We start from the raw sequence: 26,854 nt of genomic DNA, 5'->3' as shown, positions 1-26,854 counted from the left end.
CAGGATTACATGAGGTAAAAAGGACAAAATTCCTTTTATTTCTGTCTGCTGTCTACAAAAACACCGAGACCTCCTGGGATTTACTAGCGCATGGGACTGCTGTTATTTCTGGTCTGAATAAGTGCTGCTGTTCATCAGAGAGACAGCTTTACAAGATATTCCACTAGCAAAGACTTGTAAATTATGGCCTTCTGATCAGTGTAGCTGTTATCTTCCTAAAGCGTTATAATATTCTGATAACGTGATTAACTCACAACCAAATGCATTCGGTACCACTTTGGAAGTGAGAGATGTAACTTGAGATTCGATTAAACTGAAACATTCCTGGGGCTGTATTTGGCCACAAAGATCTAAAATACTCTAGGGAAAAGTAAATAAATAAAACCTTCTCCCAATTACATTCTTAAGTATTGGTGGTTTATATTTGTTCCCATAAAAACCTGGCACCCTTCCTAAACTAGCACTTATTTACAATTCAGTAAAAATATTTTTAAGGTATCTCAACCTAAGTCGATGTACAGGTCTCACTTTATACAAATACATACGCCCACACACAACCACCAAGATCAGAGGTTAAGGTCAGAGGTTCAAACTATGAAATTATGTAAAAATAAGGTAGAATTTCACCATTCTATTACCGATTTCAGGAGTAGTAAAAATGATTACCTATTCCTTAGTAATATGATTAGAGCTGAATGATACAAATTCAACTGTGATATAATTTATATGGTACAGTTCTTGGGGGGATTAAATGAGTTCATACACTTTAACAGTCCTGGCACGTGGTAAATACTTGATGTTTCATATGTAATGCAAGTTTCAGCCATTGTATTACTGATTACGACTGTTATCCATCATTATTATTACTAAAAAAGCAAAAATCTGGATCGAACAGTCCTAGATGCAAACCCCAGGTCTCCACTTCAAGCATTTCACATAACTTATATGACCTTGTTTCCCTCACGTGTTGAAAAAGAAATGATAATCTACACATGTGGTAAAACTGCATAGAACTAAATAAAAACACACATACACACATGCATAAGCACATGTAAAACCAGGGAAATCTGACAAAGGTCAGCTACTGGTGTGGATGATGCTCTCCCAGCTGTGACACATTACCACAGTCAGGAATGACATTACCACAGGGGAACCGGTGAAAGTATACAGGATTTCTTTGTGTTAGTTCCTGCAACATGTGACTCTATAATTATCTCAAAATAAAGCTGAAACAAAAGAAAAAATTGTGGTAAATACAGTTGCTGTAAGGATTCAGCGAACAATTCCCAATTCGCAGGCACTGATTAAAGATAACACTATCCATCTTTCCTCCGTTTGTCTCCTAACAAGGAACATCTCAGTGCAACGCTTCTAAGTAGACTCCCAGCTTAGCGATAGGTGCCAACCGGACACAACATCATACTCAGAAATGAAACCACTCTGGGCTTCTATGTATGGAAATTGTTCACCTTACCTACATACTCCTTAGCTTTTTGTGGGAATAATCCATGTTAGGCTCAATTTTTAAAATAATAATAACTTCTTTGCTAGTCAAAGCACAGGAGCCTCTGTGCCTCTCTAGCTCTATGCCATCGTAACTTGCATGGTCCACTAGAGTGCAACAACACTCACTCCTCTTCACCTCCCCTATCTTCTGTGCTGTGCTGAGTCACTCAGCCATGTCTGACTCCTTGCAACCTTATGGACTGTAGCCCAACAGGCACCTCTGTCCATGGGGATTCTCCAGGCAAGAACACTAGAGTGGGTTGCTATGCCCTCCTCCAGGGGATCTTCCCAACCCAGGGATCGAACCCAGGTCTCCCACACTGCAAGCAGATCCTTTACTATCTGAGCCATCAGGGAAGCCCAAGAATACTGGAGTAAGTATCCTACCCCTTCTCCAGGGGATCTTCCCGACCCAGGGATCGAACCAGGATCTCCTGCATTGCAGATGGATTCTTTACCAGCTGAGCTACCAGGGAAGCCCCTGGTACCCATACCTTGTACCACAGACCAAAGCCAGAGAGACAGGACCATGCCAGTCAGAAATTCAAAAGATGGTAAAAAGAGCTGCTAGGTGCAAAGAACATTACTAGCTGCATGCAGTGTCAATGCAGGCAACAAGGACAAGCACTTCCACTCAAATCAGTGACCTAGCCCCAGCAAACACCTCAAGTCCATGTCTAAAACTCGGCCTGTGTACTTACATGTGCTTTAAAGGAGTCCTATACTCAGTTCCTTGAGTCCCAATCAAGAAGAATACCATGAAATACAAATTGTTTTGGTCCTTGAAATTCAGAGAGCCAGAACAAGAGTTGAGAAAGCAATGTGTGTCTTTAAAACTTTTTCCTAAATCCACCTATTCCCCGAACAAGAACTGGGGCCATGAAAGTCAACCTGTGCCCCTCTGTAGTCATCCAAGTTCATTTCCATAAACATCTACGCACCCGTGAACCCAGAACATCCACAGCTCTTAAAGTCTAAGACAAACTGGATGTGATTTCTGTCCACAGGCATCTACAACAAAGTTATGTGCAGGACCGGGTTAGACTGCGGGGCAGAGGCAGAGGAAGTGGTCAGTTCCTCCATGGGAAGGAAGACAACATCAAGAAACCTTTTGGCGGGAAGAACACCTGAGTTGGGGCCATGAAGGCTCCATTCCCAAGAATCAGCATGTTATGAGCTCTCAGAGTCAGAGCCCCGGGCACAGAACTAAGTACATAATGTAACATTATTTCTCCCCAGAGGTCTCACAACCTTGGATGACACAGAATACAGTCTATATATGAGCAAGCATCTTTCAATCCTAAATATAATGATCTCCTATTTGCCCAAGTGAAGATCCGAAACATTTTTTCTTCTAAGCAAAATAAATAAATGTTCAGGCAGCTGATGACACAAACAAATGTCAATGATGTTACTAAGATGTTCATGATTGCCTCTAACATTTAAATTGCAATTTAGTTAGAAACACTTACTGTGAATTACCTATGAAGTAAAATATATTAATGTAGATAGTGTTTTTGCCCCATTTGCACATTTCATACCACCATTTGAATTCTTCAGAGTGAGATTCTTCCTCATCACAAGTGCCACCACTTGAGAATTAGAATAGATTGTTTTCACTTCCAGGTCAGTTGACGTGCAGCACTGTTTTGAATATATGAGATGCCATCACTGAGAATCTGGGTAAAGCTGATTCAACAAACCTACTTACCTACTCTTTAAAATTCTACCAATTGCAAATATGAGGTTTTTAACCCTTCTCCAAGGAATAATTAAATCTAATCTAAACTTTGTCTCCTTAAGAAAAAAAAAATTCTGTCAAAGAAACTCACGATAATTCCTAAAATTATGAATTTCGTTATATGTGAATACTTTCACTTTCCCCATTCCACACTTTTGTGCACGTGAATAAAGAGAGAAAGTTCTCTGTAAGAGATTTTGTATGGACCTGACTATAAACCAGCTCTCTCTTCTCTAAGAGATCATTTTATGGAGGGAAAAAACTCACCTTATATTTGGGCATATACAATACAAGACACTGTCCAGGATATCTGTGAAGGGTTTCAATAAACTTATTTCACAAAAATGTTCCAACAGAAAAAAGATACTTTAAAATTAGTGCATTTTATATGCTGAGAAAAAGAAATCAATAACAGCACAACTAAAATAGGTTGAGGGTCACCTGATTAATATATATATAATAACTACTACAGCAATTTTAAGCAGAGAGCCATCAGTGGGGTCAGAATGAAGCTGGCAGACCATGCGCTGGGACCTGAAAGGAAGAAAAGCCCAAGAGGGTGAGCCTAATTGAGGGGGTAAGGAAGGTGTTCACAGTAATAGGAGCCAATTGCAGAGAGACACAAAGATGCTTGTAAGATCTCTGAGTTGGTACTGAAGCCTGCTATCTACGAACTCAGTAGTAACCTCTTCTCCCCTTTCCAGAGGAAGGTGAGATGACAAATGCTGGCCATCTGACGTCATGAAGAATAACATCCTACGGAGAATGCTTTCCGTACAGTATAAACTGCCCATTCCACCAGGCAGTTCATAAGCCAGCACACGTGTGGACCACCACGTTACTGACTTAGGTACCTGACTGGAGCTACATGTGCTGACTTCTCTAAGCTTTGCTGCACTGCAGGGTGAAATACTTGTTATTTTCTTTAAAGATGAATTAAAAAAAAAAAACAAAAAACACAGTCATCCTTTGGTATCCAGGGGACCCACAGAAGATCAAGCACCACAGCTGCCCTTTACATCTGCCGTCCACAAGAGCAGATTCAACCTCATGCTGACTGCGCAGTAATGTATTCCTTGAAAAACTCTGCATATAAGTGGGCCTGCACGGTTCCGGTCCATGTTGTTCAAGGGTCAACTGTACAAGCTTGTTCTCTCTTAACTATCTATGCTCAGAGTATGATCTTGATGCTTTCTGAAGCCTGGTAAAACAAATGACAGAGGGTCTGCAGTAGTGTTTTTGCGGCCCCATGGACTGTAGCCTGCTGTGCTCCTCTGCCCATCGAATTTTCCAGGCAACAATACTGCAGTGGGGTGTCATTTCCTACTCCAGGGCATCTTCCCAACCCAGGGATCAAATCCATGTCACTTGCATTTTCTGCATCAGCAGGCAGATTCTTTGCCACTAGCACCATCTGGAAAGGCCCACTATTTTACATACAGATATAAAAACTTTGGATTCTTAACCACTGGTTTCTCAGGTGGCACAGTGGTAAAGAATCTGCCTGCCAATGCAGCAGACACAAGAGACAGGAGTCCGATCCCTGGGTCAGGAAGATGTCCCAGAGGAGCAAATGGCAATCCACTCCAGCACTGTTGCCTGGAAAACACCATGGATAGAGGAGCCTGGTAGGTTATAGTCCATGGAGTCACAAAGAGTTGGATAGAACTGAGCACTCAGGCATAAATACTTGGTGCTTTATCAACTTCAAGTGAGTTGTCTTTCAATTTTTTTTTTTGCAATATTTAGATAAGAGTAGTACTGTAAAGCTTCTATCAGGATCTTGTATGTAAGTCAGAAGCAGGAGATTTGATCAAGGATTGTGGAAGGCAGATAAAACTGACCCAATCATGCTGAATAAACAATTCACCAGAAGTTATAATACATTAACCAGAAGAAAATTATAAAGTGTCATCCTTACATTAAAATTTCATTACTTTGTAAGATTTACCAATTTACTAAAATATATGATAGTAATTCTAACTGTGCATAAAGTTTGCTATAATCATAGTCAGACCCTGAGTGATTCTCACCCTGCCTAAAACTGTGCTATGCTGTGCTTAGTCATGTCTGACTCTTCGCAACCCCATGGACTGTAGCCCACCAGGCTCCTCTGTTCGTGGGGATTCTCCAGGCAAGAATACTGGAGTGGGTTGCCATGCCCTCCGCCAGAGGATCTTCCCACGCAGGGATTGAACCCAGGTCTCCTACATTGCAGGCCAATTCTTTACCAGCTGAGCCATGTGGGAAGCCCACCTAATAAAATTAGCTGCTAAAAATTACATCTATTTCTTTTGTCTCCCCCTCCTTAATCAATCCTTCCTACCACCAATCCCTAAAGCTTCCCAAAATAATACTTAGTAAAAATTATTACCAGAAGCAGTTCCTAGTGGTATTAACCATACCTAAGACGGTGGTATGAGCTATGGTGAAGTGCTTTACAGGTCACCTCACTTAACGCTCTCCATCAGCAGGTCCTATTCCTGTCTCCATTTTACAGGAGGACGTACACTTAGCCAGTAAGTGGCAGTCAGGACTTAAACTATGTCTCCCAGAATAACCCATCACGTAAACCTTCTACTCAAAAACCTTCAAGAGATCCCTCAAAAGAAAAGTTAAATGTCTAACTGGACACCCAAATTACAAATGGATCAAATATTTCAAATATAAACTAGAGGACAATCTCAAAGAGTATTTTTATTATCTTGGAGTTAAATGTTTGTCTTAGAAAATAAAGAACGTAGAAATCACAAAACAATTACAGTAGCATTTGTGACAAAATTTTCATGCATCAAAAAAACCAAGGAAGTTTACAGAGAAATGGCCAAAAATTATCTCCAACAAGCAGGTGATTGATGTTAAGAATAATAAAAGATGAGTAAAAGAGAAAGCAAAAGAAAAAATGGGCAACAGCACATGAACAGTCAAATGGTGGCAGAAGAAATAGATGCCCTCCCCCCAAAATCAGCATATAAAGTAATGTTCAATCTAAGAAATAATATAAAATGATTCTTATAAGTCAAAGCAGGATTTCACTGGTAGTCCATTGGTTAAGAATCCACCTGCCAACGCAGGGGACACGGGTTCAATCCCTGGTCTGGGAGGTTTCCACATGTCGTGGAGTAACTAAGCCAATGTCCCACAACTACTGAAGCTTGTGTACCTAAAGCCTGTGCTCTGCAACGAGAGAAGCCACGTGCAGTGAGAGGGCCCCACTTGCTGCAACTAGAGAAAAGCCTACACGCAGCAATGAAGACCCAGTACAGCCAATACACAAATTTTTTTAAGTTAAAGCATATCATTTTTCTTTTAGCAATTTAGGAGATAATTAAGTTCACAAATATCCATTCTTAGGGCATGAGAGTGGCTTACCTGGGGGCTCAGACAGTCAAGAATCCACCTGCAATGCTGGAGACCTGGATTCCATCCCTGGGTTGGGAGGATCTCCTAGAGGAGGGCAGGGCAACCCACTCCAGTGTTCTTGCCTGGAGAATCCCATGGACAGAGGTGCCTAGTGGACTACGGTCCATGGGGTCAGAGAGTCAGACACGACTGAGTGACTAACCACAGGGCATGAGCAGACGCCCAGCAGTCACTTGGTGGGATGTACACTCGTTCATTCAATCAGCATTCACTGACCACTGTACATTCTCCGTGCTAGATGCTATTCAAGGTGTCTGGGTAGACCAGCAAAGAGCCCTAGATAACATTTTGTGTGTGTGATAGTCACTCAGTCGTGTCCAACTCTTTGCGACCCCATGAACTGTAGCACCCCAGGCTCCTCTGTCCATGGAATTCTCCAGGCAAGGATACTGGAGAGGGTTGCCATTTCCCACTCCAGGAGAACCTCCCGACCCAGGGATCAAACTGGCATCTCTTGAGTCTCCTGCACTGGCAGGCGGATTCTTTACCACTGTGCCACCTGGGAAGCCCAGATAACATTCTAGGGGGAAGACAAATAATAAACAAAAGTAAGTAAATTATACAGTATGTAAGAAGGGAACAGATATTGATAGAAAGAGAGAAACCTGAGCTGCGTACGCAGATTCAGGGCCGGGCTACTTGCATGGACAGGGACAGAGGAGGTGGCCAGGGAACACCCTCTGCTGGTCGGAGACAGGAAGAAGATGACAGAGTTGGTGGGCATCTGAGGGACAAGCACTCAGGGAGAGGGACCAGACGACACAGAAAACCCAGCCTCTAAGCCTGGAGCATCTGAGGAGAGCAAGGCGCCCAGTGTGACAGGCAGAGGGAGAGAAGGGGGAGACAGCTGATGTCAGAGAGGAAATGGGACCAGGTCACGTAGGGCCTTGTAGGACAGACACTGCAAAGAACTTAACTTTTATTTCATAGAGACACTGCCATTGCTGGGTTTTTGAGCAAAGGAGTAACATGATTTGAGTGACATTTTAAGAGCATTGCTCCAGCTGCTACATTGAGAAGAGGGGGCAGGGGAGCGAGCACAGAGGCGGAGAACGAGTCAGAGGGTCAGAGAGTGACCCAGACGAAAGCGGACCGGCACCCAGGCAGTAGCCAGAGGGAGGTATGAGGAGCATTGAGATTCTGGACAGATTGTGAAGCAAGAGCCAACGATGAATTTCTGACTGACTGAAGGCGGGCCATGAGGAGAAAAAAACACAAACGTGATTGCCAACACTGAAGCTGCTGCCAAGGGAGACGAGAAGCTCAGTTTCAGACCCAGTGAGCTGAAGACGTGGACTGGATGTCCTGGGGGAGATGCAGTGGGCGGCTGGAGGGAGAGGCCTGAGCTGAAGACATACACGTAGGAGTCCTGGGCAGGGGGTTGGTATTTAAACTCAAGGGCCTGGATGAGACCCCAAGGATGTGAGTGTGGACACAGAAGAAAGAGGAGCCAAGGACTGAGCCCTGGGGTCTCCACTGTCTGACCTCAGAGTCTCACAGACAGGTTTAAGATAACACACTTGACATGAGGAGGAGGAACACAGACATGTGCTGTTCTGGTGGCCCAGTGTGGCGGGGAAGGACGACCGACCTGAGGCAGGAGAGGCCACAGTCAGGGCAGGGAGAACAAGGCCCGAGAACCGCCCGTGAGGTCCAGCCGTGTGGGCTGGCAATGACTGAAGAGCATTAACAATAACAGGTGACACAGTGGAAAGAGCAAATATTGACTACTCTTAGGAGGAGGGTTGGTACAAAAGAGAATCAATGTCTGCTAAGGGTGGGGAGATAAAGAAGATTTTTTAAGATGAAAAAAAAAAAAATAGACCATATGTGCACTAAGGGCTTTGATCTACTACAGGGGAAATGCTGACGACAGGGACATTGCTGGTGGCCCCCTCTCAAGAGGTGAGAGGAACAGGGTCAGTGCACATGTGGACAGGGTACTCAGGGCTCCCAGGAGGGAGGCAGATATTGGGGCAGGGTGGAGCAGGGCGGTGGGGGGGGCGCCACCTGGAATGACTCCCTCAGGATGGATCGTGGCAGTATTTTCAGTAAACTATGAAATGCGGTTGCCCATGGGGAGTGAGGACACAGAATCAAAAGTCTGCACGAGAAAGAAAAGGTTGGAAAGAGTCACCTGGGAGAATGGAAAGATGAATAAAGCAGGGAAATCATAAATTGGTGGTTTACTGGCAATACGAGGATTTTAAGCCTACGTGCATTCCCTTTGATCCGGCTCGTTCATTCCCTCATTCATCCCACTTCCAGGGAGCCTAAATCTATATCCAACTCTACCAGCATTTAATCCAGGAAGAGAAACTAAAAGGAACAGGAAATAATTACTTTCATTTTACTATATGTGTGTATATTTCATATTTGCTGTGCATATATATATATACACACACACATATTTTTGCATTGTTTGATTTTTTGACAAAACAGACATTATTTTTACAATTTTAAAAGTTTCATGCCTCACCCCCCAATTCTGTTCCAGCCACAGTGGACTGCTACTGGCTATCCCCTGAAAGTGTAACTGTTTCCAGATATCTTACACCAACTCACTAAATAATTAACTTCCTGGAGATCGCAACTGCTGTCATAGTCCCCTCCCGCAGGACCCGAGATTATCTGGAAGACAAAACAAGCATGGTAACTGTCTGACCTCAGAGTTTCAGGAACAGGCTTAACGTAACAAATGGACAACGTCTTGAATGTGTGAAGGGAGCTGGCAAGCTCCTGAATCCCTCTGTATTTCAGAATTCCTCCAGGTCCTTTCCAGCCTTCATTCTGCAAATACGGAGTGCTCACCATGGACCAGAGTGTTTAGGGCTGGGGATACAGGGGGAGGGAGAGAAAGGGAAGAAAAGACAGTCAAGCCGCAGTGGGCATCAAACATTGTGAATACACACGTGAAGCTATTACTGGGAACTGCTACAAGGGAGGGGTTGTAGACCATGACAGTGTAAGAGTGGGACGTGAACAAGCTCAGGGAAATGAAGCTTGTGCTGAGATGGTCAAAGAACAGACATCAACTGGGGATGATGAAGTAGGAGGCAGAAAAACCCTATAGGGAAAAGAAAAGCACAAAGGCCCTGGGGTAGATGCTTAGACTCTGCAGCCAAGCAACATAAATACAAGTCCCAACACTGCAGCTGTTAATTGGTTCACATCTCTGTGCATCCAGTTTTTAAACTGTGTAAAGGTACAGTTATACTAGCCTGACTAGGGTCGTAATAATGATTAAATGAGCTATTCGTAAAGCTCAGAATGATGCCTCATTTCACTGTATAGCCTCATAAGCATGTTTAAAATAAATTCCAAATTAAATGTTAAAATGTATGTATATGCCAAGGCATCACAGAGACAGAGGAGAAAATGTGAGTTTATACTGCTGGACAGCTTTCCACAACAGGCAATAAAGACAGGCAGTGATGGACCCCACATACTGGGTGAAGTGTGAACTAGAGAGAAGAGAAATGAAAAAAGCGATCTGATCCCCGACTTGGGTCAGTCTAGACACTTATACCGTAAGGAAAGTGAAGAAGAAAAATGCCAAACAGTCCAAGCTTTAAAATAGCTTAAAACTTTCACACTAAGCATCATGCAACAATCACTTGCAAGAAGTGGCAATAACTATAATTTTGATTATATCAATGTCATGTAATCACTGACAAAGTTCTCATGACAATGGCTTATGTATGTATGTCAACTTACAGGCTTAATTCAAAATCCAGACTGAAGCTCCTGGGAGCCCATCATTCATCATTCACCCTAAACAGGCTGAATAATTGGACTCATCTTAACACGCTTCATGTGATTACAGAAGAATACTAGTAATCCCTTCACTGAGATAATTATATATACTCCTTACTTTGTCCACCCTGCCAAGGTCAGACATAACAAGGAAACATTCTGGAGATGAAGAGCCGCGCCACGCCGGAGCGGCCTCACAAAAATAAATGACTCAGAGCAGACCTGACAACAGATGTTCATTCAAATTATTCAATCACTCTGGATCTTGGGGTCGTTGCCTCTTGAGAGGACAGTGGAAAATGGCTCATCAGATACTGGATCAGCTTTGTCATAAAATCACTCATATCTTCCTCCTTTTGGCGAAACTAAGCCTCAGGGAACCCGGCTGCATGCAGAGATAGAGGCAAAACCAGCCAGCAACATAATCCATCTCAAGAGATAGTAGTTGATCTTTTTTAAAAAAAACAGATCTTGTCTTTGAGTCTTTTAACAATGGGTCTCTCAGAAATTTTCCCATGAGTTCTTGAAATAATTAACATTTTCATAAGAAAAAAGCCAAGAACATAGCAGAAACTAATACAACATTATGAAGCAATTATACTCCAATCAAAAAACAAGAGGGAAAAAAAGCCAAGAATTCCTCTTTTAGGATTCCTGTTTACAGTTTAAGTGCTGAAACATCTCTGACTTCTGTCTTCCATTCCAAAATGACACAGTTCTGTCAAAATACAAAAGATTCTGGAATTTGAAACTTAACACAGAGGTCCTTCACACAGAATACGGCATCTTCAGAAGTCAAGAAAACTGCATCAGTCAAGAACTTATACAAAAAAGTCAGAGACTTCACCATTTGGTACAAACCACTTCACAAAACTGATCTTTCTTGTGAAAATTTTCTTCTGAATCATTAAAATAGGGTGGTGGATGGGGAACAGGAATAGTGGATAAAAAAAGAAATCAAGCAACATGTTTATTTCCGGCACAGATGAGAAAAAGGCCTAATGCTTTGTAACAGAGGAAAGTGACCAGAGTTATCACGTTTGTCAACCAACAGAGGAGTGTCTTTTATCAAGGAGACTGTGAAGTGTTAGACGCACCATCTGGACCACATCAAAAGTAATCCAAGGGCAAAGCAAAAAACAGAAGCCCCTAACCTACCCTAGTGCAGGGGTTCAGAAAGTCTGAAGAGAAGTGGGCAAAGGGCAGGGGGCTATGATTTTACTACTCATTAGAGGGAAGATGGTTCATGGCTGCTGTTGCAGACTTGACGTCTAAATGAAAATAACAAATTCTACCCCAACTTAAAGTCCCTCAGGGGCCAGATCAAAGTGATGAGTAGATAACCATTCAAAGCAGCAACAAGGACTAACTTCACAGCAGTGGTGACGGGATGTCCACAGTCTGATGGCAAAGTGGCCGCGGGTCCCCTGAGGCAGTGATGGAGTGGGAGCATTGCCCGGCAGCAGGAGGGGTGGGCAGAATATCGAGCATCGTGATTTAGTGGAGGAAGAAGGAATCTTCAGAGTCAAGTACAGATAAGACACTAAGACTATTATTTACCCACCCAGAAACCCATGCTCCCAGACACTTGAGTCACAGAACGGCGTGTGGCAGGAAGGACCCCACCGGCCTCGTGTTCCATCTGAGCTGATGATGGACAGCAGGTGAGGCAGATGCCCACAGCCTAAACACTGCTAAACTGCGAAGCAGAAGAACATTTTATCTAAGTGAACAAACTACTGAGCTGTATACCCACAGTAGGCATCCACAGTGCATGAAGACACCAGTAAGATCTAATAGGAAGCAGTCCTATCAAAGATGCTGGCTGGCTCAGGTCTTAGGCAATGATACCTACCTGCCCTGCCGTAACAATCAAGCCCAGCTTCAGCAACGCTACATCCAAACACAAGGACAATAAAGTATCAAGACTCAGGAGAGTCTCATTCAGAGTCATAAACTTACTAAACAGGGTAAAAGGTTTTACTGACTTTAAACACATACTTACATACATACATACACACACACACACGAATTTAAAAAAGAAAACAGAAGGAGAAATTTCTACCAACTTAAACTTATTGTAAACGCCCAGCATGATCCAAGGCTAATCAGAAACTTGACTCCCAATTTGAGAAAGGTTTTCACCAAAACTTAACAGAGAATTTCGCACATTCCTTCCTTCCCTCTCCAGAGCAAACATTTCAAGAATTACATCTATGCCATAATATAGGTAGAAAGTATCACAATACATATTGTAGATATTCTGAAAATTGAAGAAAATAGATGACAAAGTATAGATCATAGATTTACCTGTATAAACCAGAAAGAAATCTTTGTTTAAGACAGTTTATTTTCTATTGCTTTTTCAAAACTATATTTGGACAAATATAAATGATTAATTAATGTAAATATAAAAATAAATTAATAATATAAACTAAATCAATGGAAATTAATGACAAGATGTGACACTAATTCTCAAAATAACATCTCAAAAATACAGAATACATGAAGAAGTGAAGATATTTCCCCAGTTCCAGAAAAGTGCCTCTGTAAAAATATAATATTCTGTACAGGACAGTAGTTCCTAAGAGAATAAATGGCTCAGAATTTGATGACAGTCTTCCCGCCGTGAACAATTCGCTCTTCTCACAGATTCCAGATGCTCAAGATTCCTGCCATCAGGATGGAAAAATTTACTGTGAGTCTAGAGAAATTTAAAACCACCATTCTTGTCATTTCCCTCATAGCTTCATTATTAGAACAAGTCTGGGGAAGCTATTAACCTACGTTAAATGATAAAAAAGATGTTCTCTGTGTCCAATCATATTAGATGCCATACACAACCAAAATATTTAGAAATCATATAGAAAAAGACTTGGGGAAGAGAAAGAGTAGAGATTCAATTTTTTCCCCTTCATTTTAATATTTGCATTCTGTACAGAATAGCCAGGCATAGAACTAAAACGTTTTACTATAACCATGGGCTAATAAACACTAAAGAACATATATCGACGCCCAGAACAACACTATAAAACTTTATTATATTAATAAAATGGGATACACCAAGCTTTAAATTTTCCACTTTGTCAAAGGTAAAATAATCAGCACTGCTCGGTGCCATTCATAACAGGCCTCAATTTTTCTCATTTAAACTCGGTTTTATTTCCAAAAGTACCTATACTACTAAAATATTTTAATTCAACCCTGAACAGAGGCATTCTCTTTTTCACACACTCTCTACCTCTCAACTGCAAATAATTTATTAAAGCATTCAGCAGGCTGGGTTTTTAACTATGCAAAATATTAATAATTTAAATAATTATAAAGTGGGAGATTGCTTAGTAACAGTTTATAGGATTACAAGCCTACCTCGGAGACACTACACTTCGATTCCAGACCACCATAAGACAGCAAATATCGCTATTAAGTGAGTCACACAGATTTTTTGGTTTCACAGTGCATATAAGAATTATGATTCACTATACTGTGGGACACGACTGAGCGACTGAACTGAAGTGAACTGATACTGTGGCCTATCAAGTATACAACAGCATTATGTCCAAAAGCCCAATGTGCATGCCTTAACTGACAAATACTTTATTGTTAAAAAATGCTAACCATCATCTGACAATGCAAGGTTGCCACAAACCTTTAATTTGTAAAATCAGTATCTAAGAAGTGCAATAAAACAAGGTATCCTGTACCAGAAAGTCTAGCAATCAGGGTGAATCAGCAGAGGTAAGTGCACACACTTGTACATAGCTTCCATTTTTACACACCATCTCTAAGTTCAGGTCGAGTCCAATTTGTAACTAACTATGCACTGGCAGCCCATGGTCTTGTACCACTGTCCTCCACCCTGGCCAATGTGACAGAACTTTGATTCCAAAAAATGAAGATGAAGCCACAGCAAAAGGAAAATTATTTGTAAAACTCTTATAAAGTACAGCCTAAAGCTGTTTTCTAGAAAACTGGATGCATTTATACTGTATTTAACCAGTTACAGGGCCTCCTGGCCTAGAACTGTTGGCCATAAAAGCTAAAGCACTGTATTGTAGTTAATAGTACAATAGGATTTATTTCCATTTATTTCACTATTTGTAATATATTTAAAATTTAGCAATAACATGTAGTGAGACCAAGTCAAACAGCATATCTGGATTTTAACTTACACTGCAGGACGGCAACCTAGTCTTAACTCTAATCTTACTCCTGTAGCTTCAGTGTATTAAATGGTAAATAATGAACAGACCAGAAGGTACCAGCGTTCATCAGGAAGAGAAACCGAGTAAGCAGAAGGTTGTTCCCTGATTGCACAGAAACACAGGTAAGCATTTTTCTCAGGACAACTGCAACAATCGCAGAGATAAAGAAAGAGCTCGGCACCTAACTTACACCTCCCTGTCTACAATGGAATGAAAGAAAGAAATACACCTGGACCACCCTTAGTAGCTAAACAGGTAACTGCCACCAACCTTTTTATCATTTCCTCTCAGCAGTTTGTTAGCTGAATTAATAAGCAATTAAGTGAAAGGAAAGCCCCAAACCGAGTTCAAGAGACAGAATCACCTTCAATGGCTTTCTTTCCAAGGATTCTTCCGCAAAACCCTTCACAACATCCCCAAGAACAATCTGCTTCACAATCATGCAATAGCTGTACTTCAAAAAAAACCTAGGTTAGCAAAAACATTTAAAAACTCTCTTTCCATGGGGAAAAGATGTGGTAGGTTAGACAGTTTCTAAATGAGGACAAAGCACTTCCAAAAATGAATTTTAGTAATAAATGGAATGATCTATAGTGTAACTACATTTTATTTTAAGCTGAAAATAAACTGGTGGTTTGAAACTGATAACCACTGACCTAAACGCTTCCCGCCCTTCCAGTCTACACAAATTTCTTTAAACTGGTTGAAATTTTGTCTGCAACAGAAATCATATTCTCCAGGGGTAAACCCCACCCTCAAAACTCCAAGAGGGGCCAGTTAAAGCTGCTGAAATGTAAAAGAACATCCAGAAAGAGACCTAGTGCACAAAAAGAATTGAGTATAAGATAAAGACAGCCTTGCAAACCAGGTGAGTAGTGAGAAATCATTCTGAGTGCTACATCACTGAATTACCTTTCCAGGAAAAAATGAAATCAAATACTACACTAGATCCCTATATAATGAAGGCAATCCTAAATAACATCTTTGCATTCAAACTATGTCATAAAAAGTCAGTCTAAGAAATATCAGCTATCACAAAAATCCTTTCACAATATTTACAAGAGTGGTTTTTCCCCCACAGTCCTCACTTGTCAAAAAGCAGCTAAATATATAGCCTTGAATTAGTCTATCCTGTATCTTAAAACATGTTCACCTATACTTACTGAAGAGTATTTAAAATTTTAGGAGGTTCAAGTATGCTATATCAGAAAGAGAAGTTTAACATATAATGTGAGTTTGGGCAAATAAAATGTTTTTAAAATTGTACTGATTTCAATAGCCTTATAATTACTGTTCAATCACATCTTAACAGCATAAAACCATCTTCCTGGATTTGTTACCAAGGTGGTTGTTGCAGAATCATAGTCCTGCTCCTCCTAGAAGGGACACCAATTGCTCTTATCTAAGCTTCAGGATGAAGCCGCAAACAGAAAAACAAGAACTGGTTGGAACCAGCTAAACCCAAAATGGTGAAGATTTGCCTTCCAGTGACCTTGGGCCTCATGCCACAGTTACTATAATGCATTAGCTAAATGACACACCCATCAGCCCAAGACAGTTGACAGTTGCCATGACAATGACCAGAAAAGCCAGTACAAGGATTGAAAAGGAGTCCAAACCACACCCTGTTCTCGAGTAATTCATGAATATTCCTCCCTCTCTTCCCAAGTCCCTCCCTTTTACCTCAAGCCCCTGCCCCCATATATGTGGTGTCTTAATTTCATTTGGCTTGAGAAATTGATATTCAAACTAGGTTCCCATTTCTCTATCCTTTGACCATTTAATAAAGCTATTAAATGGCAGCAGTATCAGCTTTGGTATCAGTATTGGTTTCATTATTGGCTGCACGAATCCAATCAGGAAAAGAGCTTCCCTGGCTAGGACAGGGCATTAACCAATTTGGTGACAGTTTGGTTTTGTAACTGCTCACTGTGTGTCCCTCAAGTTTTCTTCTAAAAGGAAAAACCAGTCACATCTCTTGCATGCCAAGTTCCCAGGGCAATATAAACCCACTAAATAAAGTTCCAACTACCAAAGAGAAAAGAATATTTTATAATGAACCATTTCATGCAACAGGGATTTAAAATCTACCAAGGTCACTCAAACTGCCAATAACCCCCTTTTAAAACTAAACCCTAAGATTATATTAAGAGTATCTTTTTAGGCAAAATTTCTTTTGTGATAAGGAAAAATATTGCAAAACAAAGTCTAGGGATTTGGCTAATTTTAGTTAGCACATATTTGTTATCATTGTTTAGGTGCTAAGCAGTATCTGACTCTTTTGTGACCCACGGATTGTAGCCCACCAGGTTCCTTGGTCTGTGGGATTCTCCAGGCAAGAATACTGGAGTGGGTTGCCATTTCCTTCTCCAGGGGATCTTCCTGATCCAGGGATCGAACCCATGTCTCCTGCATTGGCAGGCGGATTCTTTACCGTCTGAGCCACCAGGGAAGCCCTAGCACATACATGCCATACACACAAGTATATACGAAATTTGGGCTGTAAAAAGAGATTCGTGATATAACTATTCTCATCTATTTCATAGAAAGAACACTAAAAAATGCCCCCTTTAATTTAAATGTCACTTAGCACAGTATGTTCTACCAATCAAGAGATTGCTGGGGGAGCAAGGAAGGCACTTTTCCAAGTTTGGAACTGGGTTTAAAGTCTCTCACGAAATAATACAAGAGAGCGGATTAATCCTACTTATTATGATTACTGAAATAAAATTGATACAACATATGTAACACAGCATTAGTTTTAGGTGTACAGCATAACGAAAGAGCAGATCAATTCTTTCTTAAGGTGCCTCCTGCTGAACATTACAGGGTCCAACGGTCCCTTAGTCTGCAGGCGTTTTTCCCACTGGGAATTTAGCACTGTCCAAGGGGGGAAAAAAATCAAAATTATGTTGACCCGTGTTCAAATTTTCAACAAAGTGATGCTTTTTTTTTTTTTTTTGCAGAAATTTAGTGCTATCATTGTTACAAAAGCCGTACAGGTGATGCAGAGGTTATGCCAGTCAGAACTCTTGTTCCTTCTCATCAACTTCCATGGTATCTCCTTATCACTACTTATGTTTGGAAAATTAACACTTTACACAATGACAATTATATCAAGTCAGATGTTCAGACTCACTCACAGAAGCATAAAACAGTGACGGAAAATCGTAATACAAACATAGAGGTTCCTGATCTTCTGAGTATTTATGATCTGAGTACCAAATGTTCAAGGTTACAAAGGCAAGCAAACATAATACTCACTAATAAACTTAGAGCCTACAATATTAACCCTCATTCAATATCCTTTCCTACCAAATACAAGTCTGCTACACTAACATTATTGGTTTTTATCTTTGATGACACAGTTAAAGGTGAAAACGACAAGAAATGAAGGTGATGTATGAGCTCCTGAAAGAGGTCTTTCCTAACAAGCAAGGAAGAAAAAACAGGCCTGACACTGCATCGCACTTCAAGATGGAACAATCTGAATGCCAAACTTTAAAAAAAAAAAAAAATCACTTCAGTAGAAACTGAAGACTCCCAAATATTTTTGTTAAAGTGCCCTTTTTATAATCCTTCTGGAAAAGTTAAAGTGTCATTATAAAGTGCTGTCAGCCATATCATGCCAACAAAAAATTTCAGGATGCTCCATTCTTTGTTCATGCTGAGACTAGCACAGAGTTGCAATTATACCCTAGAACACTGTTAATTAAATTAAAATGTGGTCACAGCGGGGCTCATACCCATGAGACCCACTGGACTGTGGGAAACTGAGAAACAGCCCTTAAAGGGCCCCCACACAGATTCGCCCACCTCAGGACAGGCACAGAAGGAGCCTTGGAAAAATCACCCAGACTTTAAGTGAAAAAGATTTGCTAACTTTAAAGTGTTGGTCTGGGGGACAGGGGGCTCCTAGGAGTCTCTTCAAAGGACAGAAGCTGGTGGGGACCATCTCTCTACTCTCCTTCTGCCTCGTGTGGACAAAGTCCTCCATGAATATCAGTAAACAAAGAATGATGCAGCCATCAAGCCATCAGCCACAGCAGCTGTTCCCCACCCCCGGCAAACTCCACCCTGAGGGAGATTCAGGATGGAGAAAGCAGGATAGATGGCCCTAGATAGTTAAGGTTCATATCAAAGGAATGATTTCAGTGAGTCCAAATCTTCACATCCTCCCATACACAGAAAACTGGTAATTTCATTAACATGAGATGTCTGGTTTCCTTTAATTATCAGTAATCTTTTGATGTTCCCACTACCTGATTTTTGTTCCAAACTCCTATATATCCTGGCTCCTCCCTTACCTCTTCAGAACAGTCTTTCAAAGTGGTCTGAGAGGCTGCCTCTTGGGCTTAAGTGCTCAGAAAGTTTGCCAAACAGAATATAATTCTCAACTTTCAGGCTGTGCACTTTTTTCAGTAGACACTTGCTAAAGCCAGCAGGTGCTTTTTTTTCTTTCCTTTCTGGTGGGTGTCATCTTCCATACTCTCCCTCTGCCTTGCTAAGACCAGTGAGCACCATTTTATTTTTCTCACTTTTTTTTTTTTCTTTTTTCAGTAGATGCCAACTATGTCCATCTCCTCTCATTACAGCCAGAGTGCAACATCTTCATGCTCTCCAGGGCACCAGCATCTCCAAGAGGGAAGCTTTTACACACATCTAATGACCCAGTTTTTGTGGCTACCAGCCAGGGGACACCTCCAGCTCATCTGGTCTATAGACAGCAGGGCTTACACTCACAAGATGTGATATATAGCTGCATTCTTTAAAAGCTACTGCTTGAGGGTCTGGCCTCCAATCAGACCCTGAACCTAGGTGCTGACCAAGATCCTCCCCATGGGGACAATGCCTAGTCTTGGCACACCCTCAACTGGAAGCTCCTAAAAATAAAATAGGATGGTTGGAAAATCACAAAGGTTTCAGAGACAACAGCTAGGGCAGGGTTGAAAAATAAGATTCATCTCCTACACTAGGCCAATCCTTCATGACTTGGAAAGGGAGCTATTTCATCTAATACATAGAAACCAACAGAGTCAAGCAAATGAAGATACAGAGAAATACATCCCAAGTGAAAGAATAAGGTAAAAACCTAAGGAAAAAACCTTAAAGAACAGTGATATGTCACTTACCTCATAAGAAGGAAAATATAATGGTGATAAAGACGCTCCCTTGACTCAGGAGGAGAATGGATAAACACAGTGAGAAGTACAACTAAGGAACAGAAAATATAAAAGTACCAAAGAGAAGTAACAGTACTGAAAAATAAAATAACGGAACTAAAACTACATTAAAGGAGTTCAACAATAGACTACATGAATGAGAAAAAGAGGATCAGTGACGTCAAAGACACAGAAGAGGAAATTAGAGGAGAAGGAAATTTTTTAAAAGGCGGGGGAGGAGTAAAAAGACAGCCAAGGAACTTATGGGACAATATTAAGCAAACTAACATTCAAAATATAGGGGTCCCAGAAGAAGAGAGAGAAAAATGGCAGAAAACTTATTTGAAGAAATACTAACTAAAAACTTCCCTAATGTGGGAAAGGAAACAACACCCAGATCCCGGAAGCCCAGAGAACTCCAAATACAATGAACTCAAAAAGAACCACAGCAAGACACATTACAATTAAAACATCAAAAGTTAAAGACAAGGAGAGAATCTTATAAGCAGCAAGAGACAAACAACTTCTTAAGTAAAAGAGAGCCCCCATAATATTATGAGTAGGTTCTCAACAGAAACTGCAGCCCAGAGGAAGTGGCATGATATAGCCAAACTGCTAAAGAATAAAATTTTCGACCATGAATATTCTACCAGGCAAAATTACCACTCAGAATTAAGAAAAGAGTTTTTCCAGACAAGTAAGAGCAAAAGTAGTTCATCACCACTAAACAGGCCTTAAATGTTAAAGGGACTTTTTTAAGCTGAAAAGAAATGATGCTCCTTAATAATAGGAAAATCTGTAAAAGTAGCAATCTCATTGGTAAAGGTAAATACATAGAAAAGGTAGTGGATAAATGACTTAAAAAGTCAATGTGAAGTTTAAAAGGCAAAAGCTGTAAGCATGATTGTAACCACAGTAACTAGATAAGGGATACAAGATAAAAAGATGTAAAACGTAACACCAAAATATGTGGACATTAAATAATATGCTACTGAACAACTAATGGGTCAACTTAGAAATCAAAAGAGAATTCAAAAAATACCTTTAAACAAATAAAAATGGAAATACAACATACCAAAACTTAGGTAATGCAGCAAAAGCAGAGGGAACTTCATAGATATGAATACCCACCTCAAGAAACAAGAAAAATCTCAAATAAACAAACTTTACAACTCAAGGACCATAAAAAGAACAAAGAAAAAAAAACGATCAATAAAACCAAGAGCTGGTTCTTTGAAAAGAAACAAAACTGACTAACTTACCAAGAAAGAAAAAAAGGACTCAAATAAATAAATCAAGAATGAAAGAGTAGCTGTTACAACTGATACTACAAAAACGAAAGGATCATTAACAGACTACTACAAACAATATACACCAACAAATTGGACAACCTAGAAGAAATGGGTAAATTCCTTAGAAACATACAATCTACAAAGAGTGGATCATAAACAGAAAATGTGAACAGACGTTACTAGTAAGGAGATTGAATTAGTAATCAAAAACCTCTCAACAAGCAAAAGTCCAGGACCAGATGGCTGCACCAGTGAATTATACCAAACATTCAAAGAATCAACACCAATCCTTCTCAAACTCTTCCAAAAAATAGAAGGACCACTTCCAAACTCATTTTACAAGGCCTGCATTACCCTAATAGCAAAACCAGGCAAGGACAAAACAAGAAAAGAAAATCACAAGCCAATATCCCTGATGAACATAGCTGTAAAAATCCTCGACAAAATATTAGCAAACCAAATTCAACATTACATTAAAAAGCTGATGCACCATAAGAAAGTGGGATTTATTCCAGGTATGCAAGGATGGTTCAGCATCTGCAAATCAATTTGTGATATACAACATTAACAGAATGAATAATAAAAATCATATGATCATCTCAATAGACGCAGAAAAAGCATGTGACTAGATTCAACACACCTTCATGATAAAAACTCTCAACAAAGTGGGTACGGTGGGAACACATCTCAATAAAATAAAGGCCATCTATGACAAATGCACAGCTAATACATAGTCAGAGGTGAAAAGCTGAAAGCATTTCTTCTAAGATGAGGAGCAGAACAAGGATGCTCCCTCTCACCACTTTTATTCAACAAAGTATTACAAGTCCTAGTCAGACAAGGAAGGCAATCAGACAAGGAAGAAAAATCAAAAAGGAAGAAGTAAAACTGTAACTCTTTACAGATGACAAGATATTATATACAGAAAACCCTAACAACTCCACCAAGGAAAGTTAGAATAAATAAATGAATTCACAAAAGTTGCAGGACACAAAACCATGGACAGAAATCTACTGTGTTTCCATAAACTATCAGAGAAATTAAGAAAGCAATCCTATTTATAATTGCATCAAAAAGAATAAAATACTTAGAAATAATTTTTACCAACAAAGTGAAAGACTGTTCACTGAAAACTATGTCACTGATGAAGGAAACTGAGGAACACAAATAAATGGAAATATATTCCACATTTAAGGATTGGAACAATTAATATTGTTCAAATGTCCCTACTACCCAAAGAAATCTACAAATTCAGTGCAATCACTATGAAAATTTCAATGGCATTTTTCACAGAAATAGAACAAACAATCATGAAATTTGTATGGAAGCATAAAAGACCCCAATAGCTAAGGGAAGCTTAAGGAAGAAGAAGGTGGAGGCATAATGCTCCCTGATTTCAAACTATATCACAAAGCTATAGTAAGCAAAATAGTATGGTAAGATGATAAAAAAGACACATAGTTCAACTGAACAGAATAGAGAGCCCAGAAACAGGCATCTACGGTCATTCAATTTATGACAAAGGAGCTAAGAATCTATATAAAGGAGAGTCTCTTCAGTAACTGGTGTTGGACAGCTAAGACGGAAAAAAAAAAAACATGAAACTAGATCATTATCTTACACCTTACACAAAAGATTAATTCAAAATGGATTAAAGATATGACTATAAGATCTGAAAGCATTAAACTTCTAGAAGAAAACACAGGCTGGAAGCCTCTTTGACACTGGTCTTAGCAATGATTATTGGGATTTAAGACTAGAAACAAAAGAAGCAAAAGCAAAAACAAACATGAAGACTATGTAAAGTTAAAAAGCTTTTGCACGGCAAAGGAAACTGTCAACAAAATCAAAAGGCAACCTGCAAAATAATAATATTTGCAATTCATATATCTCATAAGGGGTTAAAAAGAAGGCAGATTATCCAAATAGACATTTTCCCAAAGAAGACATACAGTGGGCCAACAGGTACACGAAAAGATGTTCAACACTGCTAATTATAAGAGAAATGCAAATCAAAACCACAGTGAGAATACACCTCACACCTATTAGAATGGTTAGTATTAAAAAGGTAAGAAATAAGTTCTGATAAGGATGTGGAAAAAAGGGAATCCTAGTACACTGTTGGGGGATTGTAAATTGGTGCAGCCACTATGGAGAACAGTATGGAGTTCTTCAAAAAAAATTTAAAAGTAGACCTACCATATGATCCAGCATATCCACTTCTGGGTATTTACCCAAGGCAAATAAAAACACTAACGCAAAAAGATACATGTTCCTTACAGTGTTACTTACCATAGCCAAGATATGGAAATAACCTAAATGTTCACTGACAGATACAGAAAATATTTCACACACACACACACAGAGGCATATTATTCAGCCTTTAAAAAAGCAAATGAAAGCTTGCCATCTGTAACAACATGGCTGGACCTTGAAAGTATTATGCTAAGTGAAATAAGATAGAGAAAGACAAATACCATATGATCTCACTTATATGTGGAATCTAAAAACAACAACAAGCAGCTCACAGATAATAAGAACAGACTGGTGACCGCCAAAGGCAAGGGTGGGAGCTGGACAAAATGAGTGAAAGGAGTAAAAGGGTACAAAATTCCAGTTATAACAAAAATAAGACATGGGGAATGTAATATACAAAAGCATACAATGTAGGAAAAACTGACCTGTGTCATTCAAGGGTCAGCTGTACAAACGGCCAACAAGCACACGAAACAAAGCTCGAAATCATTAGTCACTTGTTGGTTAGTCGCTAAATCGTGTCCAACTCTGAGACTCCATGGACTGCAGTATGCCAGGCTTGCCCATCTTTCACCGTCTCTCAGAGCTTGCTCAAACTCAAGTCCATTGAGTTACTGATGCCATCCAACCATTTCATCCTCTTTTGTATCCTTCTCCTCCTGCCTTCAATCTTAACCAGCATTAGTCATTAGGAAAATGCAAACAAAAACCACAATGAGCTATCACTTCACACCTACTAGGATGACTGTAACTCTTAACATACATAAAATAACAAGTATGGATGAGGATATAAGCTCTCATACTTTGCTGGTGGAAATATAAAATGGTGCAGACTGCAGAAAACAGTCTGGTGTTTCCTCAGAAAGCTAAATTCAGAATCTGACCAGGAAATTCTGTCCTGAGGAAATTCAGTTCCCCTAAAAGAACTGAAATCAGAGATTTAAACAGATACTTGAACTGCAATGTACATTACAGCATTACTCACAATAGCCAAAAAACACAAAAATCTCGTGTCCATCAACAGAAAAATGGATAAACAAAATTCTGCATACAGAAGAATATATACATATATACATACAGAAGAATATTCTTTAACCATAAAAGTGAATGAAGTTCTGATACACAGATCATAATGTGTATATATCTTGTAAAAATTATATTAAGTGGTATAAGTCAGTCACAAAAGGACAAATATTATATAACTCCAATTACAGGAAATATCTAAAACAGGCAAAACAGAAAGTAGAATGGTGACTGCCAAGACACTAGTGGTGGGGGGCAAGTGAAGTTATTGTGAAGCAGATAGAAAGTTTCTGTTTGGGGTGATGAAAATGTTTTGGAAATAGTGGTGATGTTTGTACAACATTTTGAATATAATGAATGCTACTAAATTGTACACTTAAAATGGTTAATGTATCAAATTTTATATACATTTTACAATTTTTTAAAACTTAAAAGTAAAAAAAAAAATCTACACAGACATCACTAAATACTGCACTCCTTATAGCTAAGTAAGGAGTATAGTTAAAACAGGTCACACTACAGCCATAAAGATTGCAGAAATAAGCCTCAGAATGAAAGACAAATATTATGCAATGAATGAAAATTACTGGCAAAATTATTGGCTGAGATGGTTCTGCTGGACTCTACAATAGTGAAAGTATGCATGATGAAGAGTAATTGCTATCACACAGCCATGCTGGCAGATGCTGACCATACCTTTGCGAGAAACTATGGGCAGGACAGAAGCTGAGACCCAGAGTCCACTTGTGAGCCACTGGGAGAAAATGCCACATGGGATTTTTCTATTTTCCACTGAAAAACCCACACTGCTTGGAGAGAACTTCTTCATTTAGCTCATAAACACTGTGTGAGCAGAGACAAGGATGAATATAAGTGCACTGCTTCAGTTTAAAAGGAGCACAAGCACTTATGTAGACTATTACAGAAAAAAAACAGACCCAAACGTGGTTCACACGCTGCTTTCTGTTCACAGAGAACAGCTACCAGCTAACCACATGTCAAATGAGCTCGACTTGCTACGGAAAGGAACTGTGAACACATAGAGCCTAACAACTCATTTCTAGACAGCAACTTTTAAGAGATCATGTGTTCACCTTCTGGCTCTTAGTGCACTGAAAAAATAATAACACTAACCTAGAATTCTAAGCTTTGTAAGAATACCTTTCAAAATGAAGGCAATGAAAGCGTGTCAGACATGATCACACAGAGACTTGGACATCAGTAGACCTTCACTGATCAATAGATAAATGAAGTAGACCCTCAATGGTGGAAGTTCTAAAGATTTTTACATTAGAAAAGTTAGTTTGGATTAAAATACCAAATTGTAAGAGGCTCTAAAGATGAAATAAAAGACTCTTCATTGCTTGGGTTTTTGTAACAGAGAATTAAAATACAGGACACAATAGCATGTAAGTTCGGAGGGAAGTACAAAGGGTAAAAGTGTTCTAAGGTTGGACAGTCCACGTGCGCTTAGTCACTCAGTCATGTCCAACTCTTTGAGACCTTATGGATTGTAGCCCACCCATGGGATTTTCTAGGCAAGAATATAGGATAACAATAAAGGCACAGATTAAGAGGAGATTTTATAATAAAGGGTGCATGTTGTAATTTCTGAGATAGCTACTAAAAAAAAAAGAAAGAGAAAGTATAACTTCAAAATAATTAGCAGGGAAATGTAAAATGATAAAAGGATTCAAATGAACCCCCTCCCCCTAAAAAAGAAACAGAAGAGAATGGTAGTAAAGATTCCTTCCAACACACTGCACAACTGTGAAAATCTGAGATAATAAGAAAGGAAAATTATAGGCTAAACTCACTCACAAACATAGATATTAAAGTTGGACATAAAATGTGAGCAAATCAAATTCAGCAGGCTATATGAAAAGGATGATAAATTGTGAGCAAATTGGATTTATCCCTAAAATGCCAGTTGGTTTGACATTCAAAACTCAGTAAGATTAGTCAGTTTGTTCAACAAATGGTGCTGGGAAAACTGGACAACATGTTAAAAAAAAAAAAAAAAAAAGAAAAGAATGAAATTAGACCATTCTTTAACACCAAATACATAAATAAGCTCAAAATGGATTAAAGACACTACCAAACTCCTAGAGGAAAACATAGCCAGAATACTCTGACATAAATCACAACAGTATCTTTTTCAATCCATCTCCCAGAAAAATGGAAATTAAAAACAAAAACAAATGGGACCGACTCAAAAGCTTTTGCACAGCAAACAATAAACTAAATGAAAAGACAACCCACAGATTGGGAGATCGCATTTGTAAATGATGTGACCAACAAGGGATTAGTCTTCAAAATTTACAAACAGCTCATGGCACCCCACTCCAGTACTCTTGCCTGGAAAATCCCATGGACAGAGGAGCCTGGTAGGCTGCAGTCCATGGGGTCGCTAAGAGTCAGACACGACTGAAGGACTTCACTTTCACTTTTCACTTTCATGCATTGTAAGAGGAAATGGCAACCCACTCC

At 39.7% G+C, this 26,854-nt stretch overlaps 1 protein-coding gene across 4 annotated transcripts in view; it reads right to left on the bottom strand.

Moving 5' to 3' along the window:
* Positions 1–26,854, bottom strand: part of MPP7 (membrane palmitoylated protein 7) — a 215,453-nt gene that overhangs the window by 125,878 nt on the left and 62,721 nt on the right. The window lies entirely within an intron of this gene.

This window comes from Cervus canadensis, chromosome 10 (assembly GCF_019320065.1).
Source record: "Cervus canadensis isolate Bull #8, Minnesota chromosome 10, ASM1932006v1, whole genome shotgun sequence".
Classification (NCBI taxonomy): Eukaryota; Metazoa; Chordata; class Mammalia; order Artiodactyla; family Cervidae; genus Cervus; species Cervus canadensis.
Note: the sequence above shows the minus strand (reverse complement) of the source record. Positions and strands in the feature narration are given on the sequence as shown.